The following is a 6213-nucleotide window of genomic DNA, read 5'->3' as shown; positions in this document are numbered from 1 at the left end:
AAAAATTTGTTATGATCAGAAACCCTCTCCAGGCAAAAATCTCACTATGGTTTTTTTTTGCTCTGTACTTATTTTCTGAAAAATTTCATCTTGTTCCACTGTGATGTGGAGGATACTATTGAGTTTATGTATCATTATAACTTCAGCCAACCATGCTGCATAAACCTGAAAGACATTTTTAACTGGGATGTCACTTACACACAGATTTATGAAAACTGGACATGACATTTTCCTTACTACAGTAATTGCTCCTGCTATATCTTTGGGAATTTTCCTTAGTTCTCATTTGGAGGCACTCATTTGTGTTGTACCATCTCTCATCCTTAATATGATGAAATTAATTTTGAGTGACATAGCTCAAGGTTTTCTTTCCTCCAGAATTTGAATTCTGTTTGTAGTCGTGCAGCTTTGTCCCAAAGTGCTGAGCAGCAACTTGCCTCTGTAGAAAGGGAAGAGCATTAGAAATAACTGAAACATTGTCTACAGGAAATTTATATTTGGGACAGAAACGCCCTCAGCTCTCCAGTCTGCAAGTTCACAGTCTGGACTGCAGTCAGAGTAGGTACTCCAGGGTGTAAGTCAGCACATCAGCATGGAGGCTTATCCTAGGCTAGGGTGAGCTGCTGCCTGGAAATGCCTGCTTCTCTTCATTGAACAGAAGAATGACTGTTCAGTGACTAATATCATTTTGAAGAGGACAAAACTAGATGTAATGAACCTTACCCCATGTGAGAATCACAGAACCATAGAATGGGTAAGATTGGAAGGGACCACAGGGGGTCATCTGGTTCAACCTCCCTGCTCAAGCAAGGTCATCCCAGAGCACATGGCACAGGATTGTTTATTCCAAACAGTTCTTGAATATCTTCAGTGAGGGAGACTCCAGAATCTCTCCGGACAATCTGTTACAGTGCTCAGTTACCCACACAATAAAGAAGTTCTTCCTCATATTCAGATGGAACTTCCTGTGCATTAATTTCTGCCTGTTGCCTCTTGTCCTGTTGTTTGGCATCATGAAGAACCTGGATCCATCCTCTCAGTGCCTTCCCTTCAGATATATGTATACATTGGCCAGGTTCCCTTTCAGTAACCTCTTCTTGAGGCTGAACAGGCCCAACTCTCTCAGCCTGTCCTCATAAGTGAGATGTTCCAGTCCCTTAATCAGCTTGGTAGCCCTCTCCTGGACCGACTCCAGAATCATCATGAACTCACAGCAAAATCTGACACTTAGCTGAGAGCATTTAGAAATTGTCTTATTACATTAACATGCTGTTGAAAGGTGCTATAACGTATATTCTTGGAAATATCACTGTAATTTAGGATGGATTAAAACAGAAGAACAAGTATCCAAGGATCTCAGTTTCACCCTCAGATCTACCACTTGTGATGCTTTCCTCAGCAAGTCCCTTAATCTCAATTCCACATTTCTAAACCATAATATACTCATCAGTCTTCATTCATGACTTTTGAAAGCTGTTCTGAGTTCTTTAGATCATGTAACATGCTACAAAAAGAGAAAGGGAAAGGGAAATAGTAAGTAATAATAATTGCTAGCAACTGGAAAGAACTTGCAATTATTTCTTTGACAGCCCAAACTGAGTTTCACTAAGAAAACTGCATTTAAAACCAAATAAAGTGTGTCTTTACATTAGTTCCTCCTCAAGCAGAGTTAGAGTTGTGTATAAGAGATTTCCAGGCCATTATGGCACAGCCTGGAGCAACTCTAATGAGACCGTCTGCTTTGCTGGATTGTTTTTAAACACACTTTTTCCAGTTACTTTCTAAAATGTCAGTTTCTCATGTAAATGAACCATGATGTTGGAAAATCCAAAGGCTGTTTTGTGGGGGTGGAAAGGGAAAGAAGCTGGCAAGCAAATCAGACCCTGAATTACTTGCATCACTTATTGTGCAGGGTTGAGAAAGGAGCAGTAATTTATCAAAAGTACAGAAGAATCAAAGAAGTTTTTGATACAGCAAACATTTAGACCATTAATGACAAGTAGAAAACACAGAAACCAGCACTACCAGTACACAGAGTAGGGAGGTCTGTTTGATAGGCAAAGTGCACGTGTGTGTGCATGTATAACTCCGGATCATCTCCTCTCCAGGTGACATTCAAAGACTGTAAGCAAGATAACGAAAAGGATTGCTAAATGTGTTTGCTATTAAATTGATAATAAAAATAAATTTGTTTTAATCCTGACATATGTTGGCATTTTTTCCTTTAAAGACAAAAAAAAGATAGATCATTGTCCTAAAAAATCTTTGCATTAGAGGAAAACACTTAAAGCTTATATATTTGCAGTTTGCAACACTGATTCTCAAAATGTTTGCTTTTTCCATTGCTTTGTACAGAATCCATGTCATGAAAGTAAAAATACTCCAGAGAGGCCCCGCCCATTCAGTTTTTAAAGTCTTAAAGAAGAGATTTAAGGACACTTAGGCATCTCTTTTTTGCTGTAATGGGAACCAGGTGCATAAATGTCTTTCCAAGTGTAGCTTCTGATTTTGGCTCTGCAGCTGACGACAGTTTTACTGAAGTCACAACAATGATACTGGCTTACACCTACCTTCAGAAACCCATATCCTTCCTGTTTAAAATAAACAAACAAACAAATGTGGATTAATTTAATGAACTTTTCTTGTCCTTTTAAATATTTCAGTTTGTTGCCAGCCTGTATGGTCCTGCATTGTTTTCAGAAGAATCTACTAAACCCAGTTTGCTGGTGCTCTATCTTGGCATTGTGGGAGACTGATCAAGGCTGTCATCACGGGTTATTACTTTCAGAAATCAAATGAGATGGTTATACTTGAGAGCTATCACGCTTGAAGCAGCTGGAGAAGAGGCAGGGAGTAGACACCTTCCATTGAACATGCATTGTTTTCCTAAGACAGTGTAGCTTTACATTTTCCTTACTATATAGGAATATATAGGAAATATATACCATATATGAATGTAGGAAAATAGAACGGGCACCCAGAAAAATGTCAGTATTGCTCACTGGAACCAGGGGATGACAGCTAGTACTGGTGACACTTCTCATTTTCTACTTTTGGCAGCACTAAGAATTCAGAATGGAGAAAGTGTTGATGCATTTTATGCCCCTTTTATACATTTCAATCTACTCTAGTTAATGTTTATTGTTAGTGTAACAAAAACAGACACATATTTTTCAGCTGTACAATGATCACAGGACTGGTGAGAACAGAGTGAAAGATTGAAGACACAGATCCAGATAAGGGCCTAATTTCCTTCTAAATCACCTGAAGCTTCATATGTAAAGTATTTTGGTATACAGTGTATGGATACACAGAGAAATTAGAGACAATCTGACTAAACAAGGTGACAGAGAGTATCAGCCAGCTTTCAGTCAGCCATATGCATAAAACCTTTGAAATAGATCTAATGCCTATGTCCAAAAGCCTGTTTACTTTTGCATAGAGTAGTAGTAGTAGGGAGAACCCTTTGCTGAGTTAAAAGTGTTAAGTACACAAACACTTAAGACCAGTGCATACAAGACAAAAGTTTTATTGCAACCCCCAAGCTATTTAATTACCTCCTTCCTGACATATTTGGAAAGATTAGCACTGGCTTAGGTGTCTTCTGAGTCATGATGCTGAAGGATACCATTCCCTGAGTCCTCTTTTCTTCATAACTTTCACATCTTTTTCTCTCAGATTCTGCAACACTCAGTTCCTCCTTTCTCACCTCCTCTGGCTTCTGTCCACAGTTAATCAAATCACGAATTCTCAGTCTTTCTCATATAGAGCTAGCTGCCATCTCTGTCCATCCAAGAAAATGTAAATTTCTTAACTTCTCTACAAAGAAGGAAAGACATAAAGATTTGAAAAGCAAAGTCAATCATTGAGGATAAAGAAATGTCCAAGCAGTGAGAAGGAAAACAGGACCCCTGGACTAACACCAAGACTATGGTAAGGGTAGAAAAGGTGAAAGAAAAGTAAAGGTGAAAATTAAACCATAAAACCGAAACCTAGAAGGAAATACATATTAACGTGAGTCTTCCTTACCATTAACCTGTGATTATCAAGGTGGTGAAATATTTCTCTTTGCTTTTTCATATTTATGTTTCCTCTTACTTTTTACACTGTCACAGGAAACCAGTTTCAAGTTCACATCCGCTTTTACTTTAAGGCAATATGTTAGCAGCAAGGCTCTCAAAGACAGGTATATGATATGTTTTCACTGAAATACACTCTGCTTAAAGGGAAAGGCAGACATCTCACATATATTGAAATGTAAATATCTTCCCAAACGGATGATTCTCCCTGGAGTTAGATATTTCAGATTAGCTAATTATGAAATCTGCCTACATTGATGGATTTTAAGGGTGTGAGAACCTGACATTCCTTTCCAACACATATTTATGTCCGTCAGGTACCATATGACCATGTCATAAGCCTAACCCAGCTATCTGGGAAAGAAATTGTGACAAGCTCTATCTAATATGCTAGGAAGTGTTTAAATCCTATCCATTATGCTGAGCACAGTACATTGGTTGTGGCTGACGTGTCAGCTGCATTTATTTTCTCAGTACATTGTTACAATGCATTTAGGTTGTCACTCAATTTCTCTCCTCTCTAGAACAGCAACAGAAATTCAATGGAGATGTAATTATCACCACCACATTTCCTCTCATCAGGAGCATGATTGATTCTATTTGTAGTTTTAATATGACCAGGGACATAAGTGGTGATTGAGATGGAAAGAGGAAGCCCTTTCATTTTGTGTACATAAAGGAAATGTGTGGCCCCAGATACACAATTATGGACATAAAACACCTTCTATCTGCAGAACACCTACATGGCTGAAAGAAGTCACTTCACCAGATGTTAAAAATCATGTTTCTCAAAGAAGTTTGTCTCTAGAAAACATACCCTATTTTAGGCACTGCAAATTCTTCTTACACATATTTCCATTCAAAGTTTAGAGTTCCTGTGACCATAATGTTATCATTATAAAAGTTTCAGTAGTGCCCTTAGAGAGGATGCAAGGGATGGATGTAAAATATTTGGGTTTGTCATGGATACTTGGAATTTTAAACTTGATCCCAGATGAAAAATTTCAGTTATATAGGCTTCTAAATAATGGGCAATGTTTAATCTAGTTAAGTAATATTTTAGTATCTTGCTAACATACCATACGAGTTACTCTAAAAAATTTGGAAATACAGTCTCAGTCACCATGATAATTTACATCCAGACATTAAGCGTGGAACTCTATTCATACCATTCAAAGCTCTTAGCGAAAGGGCAAGCAAGGTAAAATTATTTAATTTGTATTGAAGATGGAGTGCAGAGAGAAAAAACCAGGATAATAATTTTAATTTGAAATCTCCACAGCATTTGGTTCATGAGATGAAACACACATGCAGGATATTTGAAGCATGTATTATTCATCATTCAAGCAACATTTTAACCTTCCATAACTTAATTTCATGGAAATTAGAAATGTCTGCTCTAGAGGCTGAGATTGATCAAGTGTACAGTAATAATCTTTCCTCCAAACTCTCATTTTAACAACACCCTAAGAAATCTATTCCAGATTTGTTTGGGATGTAGAAAGAATCTATTCCTGATATCATAAGACTGCCTTTCTTGTTGCAGTTGAATGGAAGCTTCACTCAAATTTCAAAAGCATTTTAAAAACAGATTCTGCTTTTGCTTTTTACATCTGAACTCAGCTTTTTGTTAAAGGGAATTAACAACTTGCTGAAAGAAATAGTAAGACAGAACATGAATTGTTACCTTATTCACTCTTTCTTGCTGTGGTCTCACATACGCAAAATTCAGGGCACGTTTATCATTCATGTCAGGCCCTCGAGAGAGACAACTTGGGTGATTTTTACTTTTGTACTGATTGCCACCAGGAGCTCTTTGGGAAGTGAATTCTAAAGCTTTCCAATCAAACAGATTAACCTGTAGTGTTTAAAAGCAATAGGTTAGACCAGTGCCAGCCATTTGTCACTTCACTAAATCCTTCTTTCAAATGTATTAGCTAGGTGTCACCACCTCAAGAAAGAGAAGGCGGCATTTGTTTTATTTTTACTTTTGTACTGATTGCCACCAGGAGCTCTTTGGGAAGTGAATTCTAAAGCTTTCCAATCAAACAGATTAACCTGTAGTGTTTAAAAGCAATAGGTTAGACAAGTGCCAGCCATTTGTCACTTCACTAAATCCTTCTTTCAAATGTAT

At 37.6% G+C, this 6213-nt stretch overlaps 1 long non-coding RNA gene across 1 annotated transcript; it reads right to left on the bottom strand.

Annotated features, from left to right (window-relative positions):
• Positions 1–812: 812 nt before the first annotated feature.
• LOC108448600 lies at positions 813–5934 on the bottom strand. Its single transcript, XR_001864556.1, has 3 exons — positions 5767–5934; positions 3558–3819; positions 813–1504 (listed from the first exon to the last, which is right to left on the bottom strand). It is a non-coding gene; the product is annotated as an uncharacterized LOC108448600 (long non-coding RNA).
• Positions 5935–6213: the final 279 nt, after the last annotated feature.

This window comes from Corvus brachyrhynchos, unplaced genomic scaffold, assembly GCF_000691975.1.
Source record: "Corvus brachyrhynchos isolate BGI_N302 unplaced genomic scaffold, ASM69197v1 scaffold115, whole genome shotgun sequence".
Taxonomy (NCBI): domain Eukaryota; kingdom Metazoa; phylum Chordata; class Aves; order Passeriformes; family Corvidae; genus Corvus; species Corvus brachyrhynchos.
The sequence above is the reverse complement of the archived record's forward strand: the minus strand, read 5'-3'. Positions and strand labels throughout refer to the sequence as shown.